The sequence below is a fragment of the Giraffa tippelskirchi genome, chromosome 9, assembly GCF_054371585.1.
Source record: "Giraffa tippelskirchi isolate mGirTip1 chromosome 9, T2T-mGirTip1v1.2.pri, whole genome shotgun sequence".
Lineage (NCBI taxonomy): Eukaryota > Metazoa > Chordata > Mammalia > Artiodactyla > Giraffidae > Giraffa > Giraffa tippelskirchi.
The window spans coordinates 159,831,873-159,852,817 of NC_137283.1; the positions used below are offsets into that span (position 1 = coordinate 159,831,873).

The 20,945-nt window shown below is 46.1% G+C and overlaps 1 protein-coding gene and 1 long non-coding RNA gene across 5 annotated transcripts in view; one reads left to right on the plus strand and one right to left on the minus strand.

Moving 5' to 3' along the window:
• Positions 1-20,945, minus strand: part of PRKN (parkin RBR E3 ubiquitin protein ligase) — a 1,216,903-nt gene that overhangs the window by 143,343 nt on the left and 1,052,615 nt on the right. The gene's annotated exons all lie outside the window — the stretch shown is intronic.
• On the plus strand, positions 18,312-20,438 carry LOC145519753 (uncharacterized). Its single transcript, XR_014063868.1, has 2 exons — positions 18,312-20,008; positions 20,155-20,438. It is a non-coding gene; the product is annotated as an uncharacterized LOC145519753 (long non-coding RNA).

Here is a 20,945-nt window from a genome sequence, read left to right on the forward strand (position 1 = left end):
GTCTCCTTTCTTCCACTCCTCCACCTCCCTCTTTCCTTCCTTCTCCAGTGGAACCTATGTCATTTATTTACACTTTTTGTATCTTAGTTTGCCAATAAAGTACTGACTAAAAAAAATCAGGGCAGTGTAATCACAAAAAACATAAATGTCTGTATGCTTAAATGGGCTTTATAACTAGGCTTATTATGCTTATAACTTTCTTTTTATCCTCTTAGGGATCAAATCTATGAATTACTGATGCAGGGACTCCTAGTCTCTGATTATAATGGCATTTTTGGTATATTTCTTTATTTGAATCGTCAGGATTTGGTTTATTAGCCTGAGGATGATGGTGCTTTCAAGGGGCAGAAATATTTTTAAAAATCAAAGCATTGCATGCAGGCTCCCCTCCAGGCCCCGTGGGAACTCCTGGAGCCTTGGCTCGAGGCTGATTATGTGAACACCAAGTTCTGGATTCATTTGCGTTCCAATGGCTCCTGCCACACCGCTTCCAATTACTCTAAGCTGGGCACCCTCCCTCAGAACCGCTGCAGTTCTGCTCGCCCATCTGTCAGCACGGCAGCATTAAGCCCCAGAAAGGAGGTCGCTATTAGGAAACTCCAAGTTAATGCAGCGTCAAGAGAACTGGAGGCTGGCAGGCAGTTCCTCTGCGGGGATGGAAACATTCTCCTCCCCCAGCTGTGCTGAAGGGAGAGGAGAAGCTGACAGAAGCGAGGCTGGAGAATGTTCCTGGCCATAGGCACTGCCAAATTGTTACCAGGTCGTGGAGTGCGCCCGTGGGCGTGGTTTCCTGGCTCCAAGAACTCACTAGGCAGGACTCTATCATCCATCGACCTGTGCTCAGCCACTGAGTCGTGTTTAGCTCTTTTGCAGCCCATCAGGCTCCTCTGCCAACCGGATTTCCTAGGCAAGAATACTGGAGTGGGTTGCCATTTCCTCCTTCAGGGCATCTCTCTAGACCAGGGATGGAAACTGCGTCTTCTGCATTGGCAGGATGAGTCTTTTTAACTGCGGAGCCACCAGGGAAGCCCAGCAACTTTGTCACTTGTCTCTTTTGGGTTGACTTCGCATGGCCCATCTTGGGGCGAAATAGAGTGACGCGTGTCAGCATGGAGAAGCAAAAGCTTGTGGACACCTCCTGTACCGAGGAGTCATTTTCCTGTCAGAATGATTAGTTAGAAGCTAGCAGTCAAGTCCCTCAATTAGCATGCCTTTAAAATGCCACATGTAAGTGACTAATGAAGTGACTGCCTGAAGGTAAGAACACAGGGCTGCTAGGAAGACGAGGAGAGAGCCTGGGGAGGCAGAGCCCTTCAGTCAGTTTTGTAGCGCATGGAAGGGTCCGCCCACAAAACCAAACAAATGTGCCCCCCGCCCCCCACCGCACCATGGAGACAGAGACTGAGCAGTAATTTTTGACAGCAGTGTCTGATTTAGTGGATGTTTGCAGACGCAGCCTATACTTAGTTTTATACCAGATTTAATAGAATGCTTTAAACTTTCCTAACCACTTGGCAGTCTGCATTACAAAAAAAAAAAAAAGTCAAAAGCCATCCAGGTTACAAAAAGATGCAGCGCAGAGATTCTCAGAAGATGCTGTTGAAGTCAAAGTCCTCTTCCGGGATGCTGGGATAACCTGTCAGCTCTCATCTCGACTCTTCACCTTGCCTCCCACCCAGCTAGGTCAGGGGTAATGGTTTCGCTTCCTTTAAAATCTTAAAAATGTCATCATATTGCCAGGGGTCCACGTGAGCTCAGAAGGCTTGGCTGGCCCTCTCCATGCCCTCTATGAAAGGACGGAGTCTTCGGGAAAGGTTTGAACCTTGTGCTCTTAGCTCTGCACTCGAGAAGCCATTTCTGTGGAATTTAACAATCGATGCCTTTTAAAATTTCAAAGTTGTATCTAACCACTTGAAATCTGTTTGCACAAGGAGGCACCAGACTGAGCTGAACTTCCAGTCTCTTCATCTACTAGGTCGTTTATTCAAAAACAAAATGGAATCATTTCGTGTGCTGGTACTGTGTTAAGACTTTGCTCACATTATCGGATTTAATCGACGGGACAATGCTCTGACGTGGGCATGCTCATTCTTGTCTTCTGGGCAAGGAAACAGGTGAGAAAGATTACAGGAACACGCATGAAATGGCTGAAATTTTTTTAAAAAAATACAATTTAATTCATTTATTCAGGTGGTGCTGGGTCCCCACTGCTGTGTGAGTTTTTCTCCCCACTCTGCAAGTACCTCCTCCTGGGCACAGGCCTACACCCTCTGCCCCAAACTGGCCCACCTGCAGGGGTGAGGTGGTACTCCTGGCTGGTGGCTATGGATGGATACTTGTCAGCGCTCCCCCTCTGCCAACATAGGTCCTCAAGACAGGTAAGGAGATATAGGAACCTTTGCTCAGAAGTTATAGGTATTTGTACATCTTAAGGGCATGCTCTGTGGGGAAGACAGGGTGCAGAGGGGCAGAACCATTCATCTCAGAGGCACAAAGATTTCTGCTTCACAACAGATTCTTCTGGAAAAGGCTGTGCTCTTAAGGAAAACAATTCTTGCTTTCAGTCTTGAACTGAGGAGGAAGTAGGAGAAGTAATGGATGTGTGTTACTCTTCCTTGAAGCTCTATATTCCCACTGAAAAGAGGCAAGGATATACTTCTGAAGTCTGCATTTGTCTGCAAAGATTATCTTTTCTTTTTTTAAAAAATATGTTGTCCTCACAGGCTGAATACTTCGCACCACAAAGTATTTCTGGCTGCTGTTGTTCTCCTCTTTCAATCTGGAAGACTTACTCAATGACCCTTTTCTCTTTGACAGAATTCACATCAAATGCAAATAATGTGCGGAGAAGGCAATGGCACCCCACTCCAGTACTCTTGCCTGGAAAATCCCATGGATGGAGGAGCCTGGTAGGCTGCAGTCCGTGGGGTCACTACAAGTGGGACACGACTGAGCGACTTCACTTTCACTTTTCACTTCCATGCATTGGAGAAGGAAATGGCAACCCAGTCCAGTGTTCTTGCCTGGAGAATCCCAGGGACCGGGGAGTCTGGTGGGCTGCCGTCTATGGGGTCGCACAGAGTCGGACACGACTGAGGTGATTTAGCAGCAGCAGCAGCAGCAGCAGCAGGAAATGATGTGAGGCCAGGATTCTGCTGTCCCTGTTGCCAAGGTGGGAGGGGAGACAGCGGCTGTGATAAGTTGCTGTGACTGTCCAATGCTGGCCAAGGTGAACCTTCTCAAGGTGTCTCAGATATAAATGCTTGTTCCTGATGTCTTCCAATTATTTTTCACTTAAAAGAAATACTTTAATACATTGAGTTCAAATTGTATGATGGTAATTATGCTTCTGAGTCCGATTAACTGATGTGATAGAAGGATCCTTTCGTTCCATGAAGGGATATTTATTGTTCAAGAGATGGGTCTAATTTTCAGTAGGAGGAGAATTCATACTATAAGCATTGAGGCTGCCTTCTTTCATTAGTTATTTATGAGGCTCTTATAAGACTGGTTAAAATCACACAGAAGAAAAAAGGTAAGTTAGTGTTGATCAATTTCTAACCTAATCCACCATCCATTACTTAGTTGGTAGAAAGCTATGCTCACCAAGGGGATTTGGAATCAGACTGCAAATTATGGTCATGTGACTTATGACGTGAATTGAGAAATGGAACACTTAACTTTGTAAAATTAGCACTTGCATTTATCATGTTGGTTATGTTGCTCCTTTCCTCAAAAAATTCCAGAATTCCTCACTCTGTAGTAGATAGGGTACCATGCGTGGCTTGAATGCAAGCCTAATTCCCTCACCAGCAGGCAGGCCAGCCTGGGGGGCAGTGATGCTGCTCAGTGGCATTTTTAGCTCCCTGGCCCGAGCTCCCAGACGGTGGCATTGAGTTGCTGCCTTTTAAGTCAGATGGAGCCAAACGACCTGCTTGGTCAATGAAATGTTGAGTGGAGCCTACACGCGTAACTTCAGGCCAAAGCTTCTAACTGCTGGTGTTCAGCTCTCCACCCTCTGGTCACCCCCACTGCAGTGGTCGTGACAAGCAAGATGCTCTCGATGCCACGCTGACCCCGACTGGAATGAGGTGGGGCTCCTGCCAAGCCACGTGGTTGTGTCTCATGAGTGAGAAACGAACCTGTGCTGTTCTAAGGCCCTGAAATGTTGGGGTTGTTTGTTGCTGAAACAGACTTTAGTCTTTAATGTCTAAGACATCAGGAACTTTCTTGCTTGTGGAATTTTAGCAGCCAAACTCTGTTTTTGAGGAAAATCTGACCTGCGACACCGCTGTGTAATAAAAACAGAGACAGTCTGGGGAGGGGCGAGGTGGGCCAGGTGTGGGGAAACAGCAAGGTCTGGCTTCTGCCACCCCTTCCACAGCAGCCCACCCTCCTGCTCCGCCACCTCCTCCCATCTGTCGGAACTCAGGCCGAAAACCAATGGTCCAGTTCAAACAAATCTTTTCAACTAAAGCTTTAGTCCCAAAGTCACAACTGGATCTGGACTTGCATGCACATTTTGTTTTATTTTGGCCCAGTGGGTTTTATTTTTAATCTGAGCCAACATTTAAAAGTTAGGAGACTGTACGCCTTACAATTCTGAACTTCCCTAGATAAGGTGCAGATTAGGAAGCTGCATCCTTTTTGCTTTCCTAACACAAGGTCTCAGCTGCCATGTGATGTTACACTTCCAAATCTGTTTCACTTACAGAAATGTTTCTCCATCCTGTGTCCCTACCAAAAGTGGGAAAATACAGACCAAGTGGGCTCTGCTTTTCTAAAAGTCACATGGAGTGCATGATATTCCTAAGTACGGAAATGAAAAGTAAGTTCATCAATATTTTACACATTTTACTCCTTCCTCTTACTTGGTGCTTCTCATAAGCTTTAGAATTTGTGACATCTCTTCTAGTCCCTTATGTATATTGTTCTATGGCTTGATTTCTGAAAATATGGTTCCTGAACCACCTGGACCCAACTCAGCTGGGATGTGTGTGAGGAATGCAGATTGTCAGGACCACTTCAGACTTGGTGAATTAGAGCTGGTGGTGGTGGAACCCAGGAATCTGCATTTTTTAAGTACCCCTTCCCCAAGACAACTTTTAGGCACAATTAGGATAGATCTACATTCTGTTTTTGCACCAGTACCATACTGTTGAAAGATGCTTGTTCCTTGAAAGGAAAGCTATGACAAACCTAGACAGTGTATTAGAAAGCAGAGACATCACTTTGCCAACAAAGGTCCATATAGTAAAAGCTATGGTTTTTTCCAATAGTCACACATAGATCTGAGAGCTGGACCATAAAAAAGGCTGAGCACTGAAGAACTGATGCTTGTGAACTGTGGTGCTGGAGAAGATTCTTGAGAGTCCTTTGGACAGCAAGGAGATCAAATCAGTCAACCCTAAAGGAAATCAACCCTTTTGGAAGGACTGATGCTGAAGCTGAAACTCCAATCCTTTCACCACCTGATGCAAAGAACTGACTCATTGGAGAAGACCCTGATGCTGGGAAAAATTGAGGGCAGGAGGAGAAGGAGATGACAGAGGATGAGATGGTTGGATGGCATCATCGACTTAATGGACATGAGTTTGAGCAAACTCTGGGAGGTAGTGAAGGACAGGGAAGCCTGGCTTGCTGCCGTCCATGGCGTCACAGAGTCAGAAACGACTTAGAGACTAAACAACAACAAAAACCATACTGTTTTGCTTACTGTATGTAGTTTTGTGATATACAGTCTGAAGTCAGAGAGTCTCATTCCTTCAGCTCCATTTTTCTTTTTCAAGATTGTTTTGGCTGGTCCAGGTCTTTTATGTTTCCATATACATTAAAATTTTTTTGCTCTAGTACTTTGAAAAATGTCATTGGTAATTTGATAGGGATTGCATTGAATCTGTAGATTGCCCTGGGTAGTACAGTCATTTTGATGATATTGATTATTCCAATCCAAGAACATGGTATATCCTTCTATCTGTTCCTGTCATTTCTGATTTCTTTCATCAGACAAATCCAAATCAAAAATACAATGAGGTGTCACCTCAAACCTGTTAGAATGGCCATCATCAAAAAATCTACAAACAATAAATGCCAGAGAAGGTGTGGTGAAAAGAGAACCCTTCCACACTGTTGGTGGGAATGTAAATTGATACTAACACTATGGAAAACAGTATGGAGGTTCCTTAACAAACTAAAAATACAGCCACCATATGACCCTGGAATCCCACATCTGGGCATATATCTGGAGAAAACTATAATCCAAAAGAATACACACACCCCAACATTCATTTCAGCACCATTTAGAATAGCTAAGACATGGAAGCAGTCTAAATGTCCACGGTCAGATGAATGGACAGAGAAGATGCGATACCAACATACAGTGGAATATTACTTAGCCATAAAAATGAAATAATGCCATTTGCAGCAGTAGGGACGGACCTAGAGATTATCATGCTAAGTGAAACAAGGCAGACAAAGACAAATATCATACGATATGAGTCATATGTGGAATCTAATTAAAAAATACATATGAACTTATTACAAAATAAAAATAGAGTTACAGATATCAAAAATAAACTTGTGGTTACCAAAAGGGAAACATGGGGGGTGGGGAGAGATAAATCAAGAGCCTGGGATGAACACACACACATACATAGGTATATAAGGATAGATAATCAACAAGGCGTTTTGTACAGCACAGGAAACTCTACTCAACATTCTGTGATAACCTATATGAGAAAAGAATGTAAGAAAGAATGACCATATGTATATGTATAACTGAATCACTTTGCTGTACACCTGAAACTAACACAACTGCAAGTCAACTATACGCCATTAAAATTAAAATATGAGGGACTTCCCTGGCAGTCTAGAGGTTAAGATTTCACCTCCCAATGCAGCAGCTGAGGGTTCAATCCCTGGTCAGGGAGCTAAGATCCTACATGCCTCCTGGCCAAAAAAAAAAAAAAAAACAACAAAAACCCCCCACATAAAACAGAAGCAATATGGTAACAAATGCAGTGAAGATTTTAAAAGTGGTCCACATAAAAAATTCTTTACTAATAAAGAAAATAATTTTGAAGATGTCACGAAAGAGAGCAGAGAAATGAGTGATTACAAGAAGAATAATATGGAGGGGCAAGAAAGAAGTTTTTTGTAGTTAAAAAAAACACCCAGCAACAATGAAAGGATCATTTCTACAAGTCTACATAATTGATGGTAAAGGGCTAGTTCCAGCCAAACTTAGAAAGTAAGCAAAGTTCCTCAGTAACCTAAGCTCCCTGTGTTCCTGCCCCTTCTCTTTCAAAACAGCATTCCATCACTCATTATTAGAGAAATGCAAATCAAAACCACAATGAGGTACCATTTCATGCCAGTCAGAATGGCTGCTATCCAAAAGTCTACAAGCAATAAATGCTGGAGAGGGTGTGGAGAAAAGGGAACCCTCTTACACTGCTGGTGGGAATGCAAACTAGTACAGCCACTATGGAGAACAGTGTGGAGATTCCTTAAAAAACTGGGAATAGAACTGCCATATGACCCAGCAATCCCACTGCTGGGCATACACACCGAGGAAACCAGAATTGAAAGAGACGCGTGTACCCCAATGTTCATCGCAGCACTGTTTACAATAGCCAGGACATGGAAGCAACCTAGATGCCTAGATGTCCATCAGCAGACAAATGGATAAGGAAGCTGTGGTACATATGCACAATGAAATATTACTCAGCCATTAAAAAGAATACATTTGAATCAGTTCTATTGAGATGGATGAAACTGGAGCCCATTATACAGAGTGAAGTAAGCCAGAAAGTAAAACACCAATACAGTATACTAATGCATGTATATGGAATTTGAAAGATGATAATGATAACCGTATATGTGAGACAGAATAAGAGACACAGATGCATAGAACAGCCTTATGGACTCTGAGGGAGAAGGTGAGGGTGGGACGTTCTGAGAGAATAGCACTGAAACATGTATATTGTCATATGTGGAGCAGAGCACCGTTCCGGGTTTGAGGCATGAGGCAAATGCTCAGGGCTGGGGTGGTGGGATGGCCCAGAGGGATGGGATGGGGGGTGGGGTGGGGTGGGGGTTCGGGATGGGGAGCACGTGTGGACCCATGGCTGATTCGTGTTGGTGTGTGGCAGAAGCCACTACAACACTGTAAAGTAGTTGGCCCCCAACTAAAATAAATAAATTTATTAAAAAAAAAAAAAGAAAACTAAAAACAACAAAACAACAACAACAAAACAGCATTCCTCAGCTCTAGAATCTTTTCTGACATTTAAAAACATGGATAATGTGACCTGTACTTACCTGCATTGACTGGTGGGGATGGGAGTGGTAAGAATACCGTTACAGAAGAGGCCAGCAATAAACTGGGAGGAGAGAATGGGGGGGGGGGGTTGGGAGTACTGCCCCAAAGGTAATTGTGCATTTACAGAAAGGAATAGTTACAACATAGCACGTGCTGACCACCAGTAACAAAGATGGAAAAGTGTTGGTAAGGGGCTTAGGCGGGCCCCGTCCACGTGTACTGTGTGGCAGGAGGGTGGTGTGTAAGGCTTACGGGCAGTTTCTTTGGAGCAGATGGATGCTGGTTTAAAACCTGACTCCACTGCTTACTTGCAATGTGACACTGTGGTCGCCACTCCATTGCTTTAAGCCACATTTTCTTCATTTTTATTTAGGAGAAGAACAGTACTTGTTCCTTCACAAGTTTGTGGTGAGATTAAATGAAGTAATAGGTATCAAACTTCTCAATCCATGGAGAATTCAATTATTTTTTGGATGCTGTAGAAACTATTCCGGTGACTTCCAGAGCGTGTCTTCCTGATTGGGGTAAACACTGGTTATGTATTGTAACTCGTCAATTGATCTCCCTTCTAGAGAAAGGAGGGCTTTCCAGGAGGCGCTAGTGGTAAAGAACCTGCCTGCCAATGCAGGAGACATAAGAGACGCAGGTTTGATCCCTTGGTCAGGAAGACCTTCTGGAGCACGAAATGGCAACCCACTGCAGTATTCTTGCCTGAAGAATTCCATGGACAGAAGAACCTGGCAGGCTATAGTCCATGGGGTTGCACAGAGTTGGACACAACTGAAATGACTTAACACGCATGCTAGAGGAAGGAAAGGGGTTGGAGAAAGAGTGGAGATTTTTTTTTTATCATTTTGGAACATGTTATTAGAAAGTCTCTCATAGAGACTTGTGAAATTTCATCTTTGCAGGACACTGTGTTCTTTACTTTATGAACTTCATTCTCAGGACACATGGGGTAAGTACCATTCTTACCCCAAATAAACTTTGCCATCACTGAACTAAGCTTTTTAAGGGTCTTAACTCATTCAATGGGTGCAGTGACCTCCATTTAAGGGATGTTTATGGCAGTGAGCTCATGGGCCAGTGTTGGGAGCTACCTCGTGGTTGAGCTGGCTTCCAAGGCAGCGCTCTGCCTCCTGGGCCCTGAGCTTCTACTGAAGGTCACATCCGAAGCAGTCCAGCCTGACGGGACCAAGTACTGCAGTTGCTATTTTTTAAAGAAAGATTGTAAATATTATTCACGGCACTGCTGCTGCTGCTGCTAAATGGTAGCCATAATATAAAACCAGATGTGGGAGTCTTTAAGAATCCACTGCTAGGAAAAGCTTGCTTCCCCTAAGGTGCTGATATGCTTCTCATCTGATAATGGTAATTAAGACACTGACCATGCCTCCCTTCTGCCTTAATTATCAAGATGCCCTAGGCTTAGCTACAGCATCAAGGCGGGGTAGTGGGGAGGCAGACTTTGTGGTAGGCATAAGTTTTGCTTGATCCATAATTTGGATTTTCAATCTTGACTTATGCTGTATCATTATTTTATTACATTTATTCCTGCAGCATGAGAAAAGATACTAATATGCCTTAAGGCCGCATCAGTGACATGGATGTAGACAAAGAAGATGTGATCTTTTTAATCTTTTAAGATGTCAAAAAGCTCAAGATGGTCAATAAATTAAGATATTTGAAGAAAGATCCAAGAGGTCTCAAAAGCCTGGAAGAATGGGCCAAAACTAACTATTAATATATAAATTAAACAAGCATGATTTAAAACCATGAACACCAAGTTATCTGCAGTCAGAGCTGTGGCAAGTCTGACTCTCGAGGCAGAGTCCAGGGGGTGGGGACAGAGCAGAAGGGCTATGAGACCCGTCAGGGCTTTGCCCACAGGACAGCCCCTGTCTGGCATAACTTTCTCCCAACCCTGAGCATCACTAGAATGAGTGGAGAGTCAGGGAGGAGTGGGTCACAGGCCTCAGGGGTCCAGGATAAGATAAAGGCTAGAGGACCAATGAGCACCAAAGAATTGATGCTTTTGAACTGTGGTGTTGGAGAAGACTCTTGAGAGTCCCTTGGACTGCAAGGAGATCAAACCAGACCATCCTAAAGGAAATCAGTCCTAAGTATTCATTAGAAGGACTGATACTGAAGCTGAAACTCCAATACTTTGGCCACCTGATGCGAAGAACTGACTCATTTGAAAGGACTCTGATGCTGGGAAAGATTGAAGGCGGGAAGAGAAGGGGACGACAGAGGATGAGATGGTTGGATGGCATCACCGACTCAATGGACATGAGTTTGAATAAACTCCAGGAGTTGGCGATGGACAGGGAGGCCTGGCATGCTGTGGCCCGTGGGGTCACAAAGAGTCGGATATGACTGAGCGACTGAACTGAACTGAACTGAGAGGACCCTCCATTCATTCTGCACACACTGACTGAATTGTTATCATAAATCAGGAGTTGATGAAGGAGTGGACAGGACAAAGGACGAATGTCAAGGATTTCTATTTCCATCAACTGAACATGCCCTAAAAGCTAAAAGTTAGCTGCCCAGTTAATGGATTCATCAAGAAAGCCCTATCAAACAGTTGCTCTGTGACGGCCACTGTGCAGGAATCAATGAATCTGATGGAGTGGTAGGTGGGACAGTCAAGGGCATGGGTGCCCACGCTGAGGAGCTGGAGCCCAGGAAGCATGGGGGTGAGGTGCCCACCCAGTCTTGCTGGGTGACATCTGGCACCACTGGTGCTGAAGAAGACTGGGTATGTGCAACGTGAACTCTTCTACATCTAAATCTTTTTAGATAGGTGTGATGAGACTGACAAAAAGGCTGAGTGGTTGTTGTTCAGTTGCTTGGTCGTGTTCGACTGTTTGTGACCCCATGGACTGCAGCCTTCCAGGCTTCCTTGTCCATCACCAACTCCGGGAGCTTGCTCAAACTCATGTTCATGGAGTCAGTGATGCCCTCCAACCATCTCATCCTCTGTGGCCCTCTTGTCCTCCTGCAACTGAGTGGTAGGTTGTGCCGATGGTGTGGAGCGCAGAGCAAGGTCAGCGTGGGAACACGATAACAAAGGATAACCCACTCAGGCAGGATGGCCAGAAGGAGCCAGGAGCAGGGGCACAGGGTGCTGAGGGCAGGGCAGAAGCAGAGCCCGCAGGGCGAAGCACCTGGGAGAAGGACTTCAGAGCCCGGGCGGCTCAGCCACCTTGGGAAGCTCCAAGGAGTGGATCTTGGGCAGACGAGTGGAAGCTTCAGGGAGGTGAATATTGGTAAGTTGTAAGGCAGAACTTGTAAAAAAAATAATACTCCTTTTACATCATGAGAAATGCTGGACTGGATGAAGCACAAGCTGGAATCAAGATTGCCGGGAGAAATATCAATAACCTCAGTTATGCTGATGACACCACCCTTATGGCTCAAAGTGAAGAGGAAATAAAGAATCTCTTGATGAAAGTGAAAGAGGAGAGTGAAAAAGTTGACTTAAAACAACATTCAGAAAACTAAGATCATGGCATCTGGCCCAATCACTTCATGGCAAATAGATGGGGAAATAATGGAAACAGTGAGAGACTTTTATTTTCTTGGACTCCAAAATCACTGCATATGGTGACTGCAGCCATGAAATTAAAAGATGCCTGCTCCTTGGAAGAAAAGTTATGACCAACCTAGACAGTATATTAAAAAGCAGAGACATGACTTTGCCAACAAAGGTCCGTCTAGTCAAAGCTATGGTTTATTCAGTAGTCATGTATGGATGTGAGAGTTGGATTATAAAGAAAGCTGAGAGCCAAAGAATTGATGTTTTTGAACTGTGGTGTTGGAGAAGACTCCTGAGAGTCCCTTGGACTGCAAGGAGATCCAACCAGTCCATCCTAAAGGACATCAGTCCTGGGTGTTCATTGGAAGGACTGATGTTGAAGCTGAAACTCCAATACTTTGGCCACCTCATGTGAAGAGTTGACTCACTGGAAAAGACCCTAATGCTGGGAAGGACTGAAGGCAGGAGGAGAAGGGGACAGCAGAGGATGAGATGGTTGGATGGCATCACTGACTCAATGGACATGAGTATAAGTAGGCGCTGGGAGTTGGTGATGGACAGGGAAGTCTGGCCTGCTGCAGTCCATGGGGTCGCAAAGTGAGACGACTGAGCGACTGAACTGAACTGAACTGATCTCTCCTGTAAGCTAGCATCCCACTGGTTGGGCCACAAGGGCAAGTTCCAGGGAGCTGCTGGGTGTAGCCCAGCTTCTGCTGGGACCCAAAACCCTCCCAGCCTGCACACAGCTGCCAGGAAGAGAATCTTTCTTCTTTCAAACTCCTTTCTCCCACCATGCCCTCTTCTCTCTGCCTGCTCTTCATCTTTCCTCTTTTTTCCTACTCCTACTGGCATGATGCACAGTTGATGCTTTCTGACCATTTCATCCCACTTCAGGTGGGATTTCATCTTTTCATACATCCATTGAGTATTCATGGCAGCCTCCTTATACCACTCAGTGACCTGTATTCTAATAAGAGATTTTCACCTTGGGCTGGAATCACTCCCCGCCCTTGCCAACTGCCCTGGGGAATGCGAGTCTGACTCGCTTTTCAGCTTCATGTTCTCTGCACAAAACACTGATCCGGGCAGGTAAATAGGTGCTCAATGCATAATAGTAGACAAAATGAGTGAACTGCCTTTTCTGACACATGAGAATGGCTTGTTAGATTCTTATGTTTGGTGGTGACTTTTCTGATGTAACGTATCCATGGAAACATTTCACTAAGAGAAGCGGTCCATATGTGAGGCATAAAAGCAGTGCTGTTTTTATGTGTCACAGCAGACTAATGACTGTTAGTTTGCAATCACGGACTACAAAAGAAATGGTTGCTTGAATAGCTGAGATCCCAGGTGTTAATTCAATAGCAAAAAGTGTGTGTTCTTGTCATCCAGCTTGTGATGGCCAGGAGCTGATGGGTACTTGTTTTCGAACACGCTCGAATCAGATTCAAGACCTTTCATAATTCTGCAGACTCAAAGGAATAGATGATGCCCCCAAAGGTCATCTTACACAAACTCCTGCCTCCAGGCAGAACAGGATATAAACTGACTTGTCAACTCTCTACCCTTACAAAACCTGTCTCAAGGAGAATGGATGGGAGTGCTCTTTCAACCTCAGTAATGCTTCTCCTAAGGGACAGCCCTCATGGTCCCGTCATTCTCCATTATACACTATTAAAAATTCTCTCCTGTCTCGGAAGACGGTTTCCATTTGCTCCGTCCTCAGCAGAGCAAGAGAAGGCCGGTCAGCATCACCATGCCATGTCCTTTAATACACTGAGGACATCTACCCTGGGCTCTCTTTCCCTCAGACTTAATAAGCCCAATTCCTCAAGCCTCTCCTCACAGATCGATTTTTGCAATCCCGTACTCATTTTAATCAGGTTTGTCACTCTCCATTGAATTCTTTCCAATGAATCTACATCCCACTTAAACATTTTTGCCCCCAATTAAACACCAGGGTGAGGCGGGAGGGAGTGAGTAGAGCTCGGAATTGGGGGGAGAGCGATTTCCCGGCTCTTGGCTGTTGTATGAATAACTCTGGGACATCACAGAGACTCGGGGGCTTATTCTTTTTTGGTGAGAGCGCTGGCTCAGCAGCCGTTCCTTGGCAACGCTGCATTCTGGATCCTTCTCAGCAGTGCTCGAGAAGGAGTGTTCTGTCTTAACATGAGCTGTTTACTTGTCTGTTTGGAAAGAAAGTGATCTGCTAGGAGACCAGAAAAGAATGGGAGAGGCTCAAGAAGAGAGGACACCGAGTTGGGGTCTGGCGCCTGGTAGGGAGCTGGGGGGGGGCAGCAGGGAGTGGTGGCAAACTGTGTTTAAGGTCGGGGCGGGGGCGGTGCGTGTCACCTTTTGCTGCTCTTCTTTCACACTTGAGGATGTCCATTCTGTCTAACAAGAGCCCCTCTGTTTTTCGCTTTGTTTTTACAGAGAAGCTATAAATCTCTATTTTCAAGCTAAATATTCCAATTAAACATGGCAGTTAATTAGAAAATTTAAGCCACTGCACAGCTCGGCCCTGGGCGGGCCCTAAGACCTGCATCTGCAGGCTACTCTTGCCGTGGGCTCTTGTATTCGTTCTCTTTTCAGGGGAACGATCCTTTGCCATCCTCATTATTTCTGTAATACGTTTCTGAAGACATCTGCATCACCAAAAGACACCTTCATCCTACATAAATACTTTCCTAAAACTGTGTTTTAAAAGGCGATTTTAAAGAAAAGGAACTTAAAACTCTCCCCTCTCGAGTGATGAAATTCCAGATGGGGGGGAGGAGGGGCAGCTAAAGATGACAAGAATCTGTGGAGAAGGAGACTCGCTATGCTTTGTGATAAGGCAGCCATCACGCACGTCAAGACAGCGCAGGGCCGAGTGCTGGCCCTGATGTCGTTCCGAGTTGGCCGAATCTGAGACCAGTGAAACCAAGGCAAAGCCGGGGGAAGAAAGGTACCCATTTCCCATTTGTGCTTGGTTTTCTAATTTGCAAACCCAGCAGGTTCAATTTATTTACCAAGGTTGGTCTAAGACGGAGATGTCTGTGTAGAAAGGCAATTTAACCAAAACGCTTTACCCTAATTACAAAGCACAGCAATTTGCATAAGTAACCAGCCTGGGTACTCAAGGACCCAAGAGAGTCAATACTATTAAAGCACAAGTTATGTTTTGGAAAACTTTTAAGAAAATAATAGCAAGTCAAGACTTTGAATTTTCTTTTTTTCGCTCTCTAAAAGGAAATGACAGAAGGTATAATCCTGTGTCATTTGGGTTGAATGTCTCGGAGAGAGATTCCTCTCCACGGGAAGTCAGTGGAAACGGGGCCCCTTCTGTTTGTGGCCATGGTTGCAGGAGAGGGTGTTGAGAGTGTCAGGTTTGGAAAAGGGCTGTTGTTACATCAGAGAAGCCGGTCCAGATGTAATTTTCCTCTGTCAATATGGAAAATGCTATTTCTAAAGAGGGCACTGATCTTTTGTTTGCTATAGAAAATGAAGTTCTCTCTCAGGATAATGGATTCCAACTATATCAAAGGACAGTTGATCTTAAGATTTGATAAGACATTTCTCACATAGTGATAAACTGTGACACTGTTTACCAGAAAGGAAAACAAATGTTCTTTGTAGAGCTTTTTAAAACGAGATGAGACAACCCCTTAAGAGACTGGCCAATGAAGTTTGAATCATTTTACAGGGCAAGAGTAGTTCAATTTGCCAGATAAAAAGTATGCTGGAAGTTTAAAAAATAAAGGAAGAGAATACAAACTAGATTCCGTTTTTTCTGTATATGTATGTGTTTGGAGAAGGCAATGGCACCCCGCTCCAGTACTCTTGCCTGGAAAATCCCATGGACGGAGGAGCCTGGTGGGCTACAGTCCATGGGGTCGCTAAGAGTCAGACACGACTGAGTGATTTCACTTTCGCTTTTCCCTTTCATGCACTGGAGAGGGAAATGGCAACCCACTGCAGTGTTCTTGCCTGGAGAATCCTGAGGACGGCGGAGCCTGGTGGGCTGCCGTCTCTGGGGTCGCACAGAGTCGGACACGACTGAAGCGACTTAGCAGCAGCAGCAGCAGGTGTGTGTTAGTCGCTCAGTCGTGTCTGACTCTTTGTGACCCCATGGGCTGTAGTCTGCCAGGCTCTTCTGTCCATGAAATTTTCCAGGCAAGAATACTGGAGTGGATTGCCATTCCTTTCTCCAGGGGATCTTCCCAACCCAGGGATCGAACATGGGTTTGCATATGTATAGTTCAAATGATTTAAACATTAGCCACAAGATGACACTTGCTACTGATCAACTTGCCCTTCCAATGGACTAGAAGCTCCATGAGGTTTAGGATTGTGGATGGAAACTAGAGATGGGTCCCTTCATCTCTAGTGCTCAGTTGCTCAGTTGTGTCCAAACCTCTGCAACCCCATGGGCTATAGCCCACCAGGCTCCTCTGTCCATGGGATTTTCCAGGCAATAATAATGGAGTAGGTTGACATTTCCTAGTCCAGGGTTTATTTTTAGAGATCTGGGTAACTGGCAGTGAGGCCAAGGAAAGTAAAGCTTTTGAAGGATGAATAGAAAAATAATGCACCTTTCATGGACTTGGTAGTCATCTCTCACATGCCTGCTGTCCCTGCGAAGGGTTTTGGTCCCTGACAGCTGACCGGACACGTAAGGAATCATGATTGTACTGCCATCCATCTATTCAGGGACACCAAACCCTCATGATGTGAACAAATAACAGTACACACTTGCCCAAGTGACCAGACAATTCTTTAAAGGAGTATCACTAAATTGTATCTGTGGGATGCAAGCGGCAGATGGGTTTGATCTTAGAAAAGCTGCCAACTGGCATGGAAAACATTAGTCTAGGAGAAGAATGTCTCACTTTAGTGAGGACGGCTCCCACGGTGCCACTCATTACGTCCCTAGAAACGCTGGGCCTGGCTGTGAGGACTCAGCTGAAACTCGTGGCTCCATTTCCCCGACTTGTGCACATGTGCACACACACGCCTGCATCGTGGTCACTGCACACAAGTCTACATCATGGTCGCTGCACACAAGCTCTCCTGTCAAGGCCAGCATGCCAACATCAGGTCGAGTTTGATGGGAATAAGATAACAAGTGTACTTGCCTTACTCAGGGGCTTCCCTGGTAGCTCAGTTGGTAAAGAATCCGCCTGCAATGCAGGAGACCCTGGTTCGATTCCTGGGTCGGGAAGATCCCCTGGAGAAGGGATAGGCTATCCACTCCAATATTCTTGGGCTTCCCTGGTGGCTCAGCTAGTAAAGAATCCGCCTGCAATGCAGGAGACCTGGGTTCGATTCCTGGGTTGGAAAAATACCCTGGAGAAAGGAAAGGCTACCCACTGCAGTATTCTGGCCTAGAGAATTCCATGGACTGTATAGTCCATGGGGTCGCAGACAGTCGGACACAACTGAGCAACTTTTACTGTCACTGAGGCAGAATAGTACCAGGGGAGGTTACCTGGGGGACAGACTTGAGCAGATCTGAACGTAAGGGACCGAGAGGAGCAGAGAGAACCTAGGTTGTTGGCATCGGTGGCTTTGACTCAAGCTGGGAGGAGGGGAGATGGGAGAGAAGGAAGTCAGAGCTGGTGGGTGATGGTCTCTGTGATGCTCAGAGCAGGTCTGGCAGCCCTGTTTTGACGAGACTGGGTCCAGGGGAAGAAGACTCAGCTACTGGAGACTAGAAGAAACCTCTGTCACTGGGAGAACAAGGATGGGCTGGAATACACCCCTTGGCATACATGCTTGAAGCTCCAAGTGCCCAGGCGGAAAGCGCTGCTGCCCTGGGGCGGTCACGTGGCTACTTTAGGCTTCCTTGCATCTGAGGCCAAGGGAGTCCCATGGTCTCGGGTAGGGCTCAGCTCTGAGGTCAGAGTGAAGAGCCCCAACCACCAGTTAAAGATGGACCAGGGAAAATATCCCTATCTCAAGATGCATGGAAGCAATTCCATCTGTGTCTTACTTCCTTAAAAAAGTATTAGGCAAATGTGCACTGTCTCCAGGCTATTCTCTAAATTGTGCTATTAACGTGCAAATTGACTATCCTCATAAGTCTCATTTTATTGTTATACTTTTATTGTTAACTTTTTATTGGATAACTTTTATTGTCATCCAACTTCATTTACTGAACATCTATTGTATACACGGTACTGAGGAGAGAAATCAACACACACCTCTGACTCCCTCCTCGGCGTTGTAAAGAAACACCGAACAGCACTGCAGACTGTTAAACACCAGAGGAGCAGAAATGCCTGTGATACTGAAACCGTTTACCACAGACTGGGACTCGAACCACATGCTGGGACACGAACCCACGTGACTGGGACTCAAACCCAGCCAAAACCCATGGTATCTTGGTTTCAGGACCTAATGAAGCTCAGGTTCTTGATGTCTCATCGCAGAAGCAATTCAGCGAGAGACAGAGTGACAGGTAAGAAGTGGATTTATTCAGATACGGAAAGAAGCACACTCCACAGACAGAGTGTGGGCCATTGCAGAGGGCGCCCTGAAATTTGGCAGTCCTTGGAAGAAACGTTATGACCAACCTAGACGGCATGTTAAAAAGCAGAGACATTGCTTTGCCAACAAAGGTCTGTCTAGTCAAAGCTATGGTTTTTCCAGTAGTCATGTATGGATGTGAGAGTTGGACCATAAAGAAGGCTGAGTGCTGAAGAATTGATGGTTTTGAACTGTGGTGTTGGAGAAGACTCTTGAGAGTGCCTTGGACTGCAAGGAGATCCAACCAGTCCATCCTAAAGGAGATCAGTCCTGAATATTCATTGGAAGGACTGATGCTGAAGCAGAAACTCTAATATTTTGGCCACCTGATGCGAAGAACTGACTCATCTGAAAAGACCCTGAGGCTGGGAAAGATTGAAGGCGGAAGGAGTAGGGGACAACAGAGGAAGAGATAGTCGGATGGCCTCACTGACTCGATGGACATGAGTTTGGGTAAACTCTGGGAGCCGGTGATGGACAGGAAGGCCTGGTGTGCTGCAGTCCATGGGGTCACAAAGAGTTGGACACGACTGAGCAACTGAACTGAACTGAACTGAGTTTTTATAAGCTGGGTAATTTCGTATGCTAATGAGTGGGAGGATTATTCCAACTATTTTTGGGAAAGGGGTGAGATTTCCAGGATTCGGGCCACCGCCCACTCCTTGGTCTTTTAACAGAGCCTTGGAAACGTCATGGCACCTCTGGGTGTGTCATTTCACTTGCTGATTGAGGATCAAGGTCTAGTCTTGTCTGCCATCTCGGTCCCATTTGATTCTAATCAGTTTTAGGTTGTGTCCTTGGGCTATGTCTTTCTTTCAAAAGTTGGGCTCCGCCCCTTTCCCTCCTGTTACAATATCACCACATTTACCCCATAATTTCCTGTATTATGGATGTCCTCTGAGTTTTTATCCACATGCACGTGTTTTATACAGTTCCATTCACAGTCAAAATAATTTTGTGGGGCTGCTTCTTATATGGCTACTTGCCTTTAGGTTTTTATTTTTCAGGCATTCGGCTGTGGGACATCTGGGCCATGAGAATCAGGGTTTCCACCTTGAAAGGAGGATCATTTAAAATGAGGAGTGAGTTGTATTATTTCATCTGTGCTTCATTTGGAGCAATGTTTCATTCTCTACCATAATGAAGAAAGCACGCTTTCTCTAGCACTGATTTGAATACTGAATAAGTAAAGATGAAGTTAAAAGATCACATGGCGATTTTCTGAGTTTCTAGATTTCTACATGCTCATCAACTGCTTATAAAACTCATGGCATCTATTTACTGATTGGTTAACTTTCACCTTGAAGTGGGGTTTTGGCCAATGGAATCACCACTGTTTAGGCACAACCAGCTAGCATAGCTAGGTATTGAAGGAATGAAGTGCCCTCTGCAGAGAGAGCAGGACAAGGGCCCAGGAACAGCTGGCATTTCCCCGGTGCACCCCACAAAGGCTGGACTGAGAGGCCGCGCTTGGGCCGGTAGGGGGTCTGGAGGAGAGGTGGACTCAAGCCTCAGAGACCCAGACTCTCAGCTGCTCCCGCCCGGCCCCCCACCTTCTGGCTGGTTCCCGGCCAGCACCCCAGCCTCACGAGGACACCAGCCCAGAGGCAGCCCAGTCAAGCTTCCCCAAGGTGCCAGGGAGGGCCCCCCGGTGCCCACGGCCAGGTTCCCTGCGGCCTCCCGCCCCGTGGGGCTCAGCCTCCCACCTGCGGGCACCCCACCCCTTCCTCCTCCCAGGATCTCCACCCGCCCTGGCGCCCCCGGCAGCACGGGGCAGGCGCCCAGGAACGTGGACGGGACCGCGTCGGAGGGAAGGCAGTCCTCAGAGCAGCCTTGCCCCTCACGGCCTGGGAACGTGTATGTTCACAAACAGCCCGAGCGTGTCCACCGAGGAACGGACGCAGGCAGGGTGCCAACCTCCTCCTTTCCAGACTGCACACCGCGCCGACTCCCTTCGCGGAGTCCAGGACAAGCGTTTGCTCTGAGAGTGTAAGCTAATTGAGGGAGTGGCGCTGTGAGTGAGCAAAGTGGAACGTCGAAAAGACTCTGAAATAACCCAAATGGGAAAATAATTTGAAAAAAGAATAGATGCATGTGTATGGCTAACTGAATTACTTTGCTGTACACCTGAAGCTAACACAATGTTGTTCATCAATTATGTACATGTCATGCTCAGTCATGTCTGACTCTGTGACCCCATGGACCGTAGCCCGCCAGGCTTCTGTCCATGGGATTCTCCAGGTGAGGATACTGGAGTGGGTTGCCATTTCCTCCTCCAGGGGATCTTCCTGACGCAGGGATTGAACCCACGTCTCCCGCATCTCCTGTGTTGGCAGGTGGGCTCCTGACTGCCGTGGAGAGGACGTTTACTCTCCAAGTTGTGGCGGGTGGGGGGAGGTAGGGAGTAGGGCAGCAAGAAGGGAGGAGGAGGGATGCAGGTAGTGAGGCCGCCTCTGGGAGGAGAACACGAGTTCAGATGAGGATGTGTTCTATCAGGAAGGACCACATCCTTGCCCTCGGAGTCAGGACACATGCTACGTGGAGGCACCTGGCCTTCGATGGACAAGA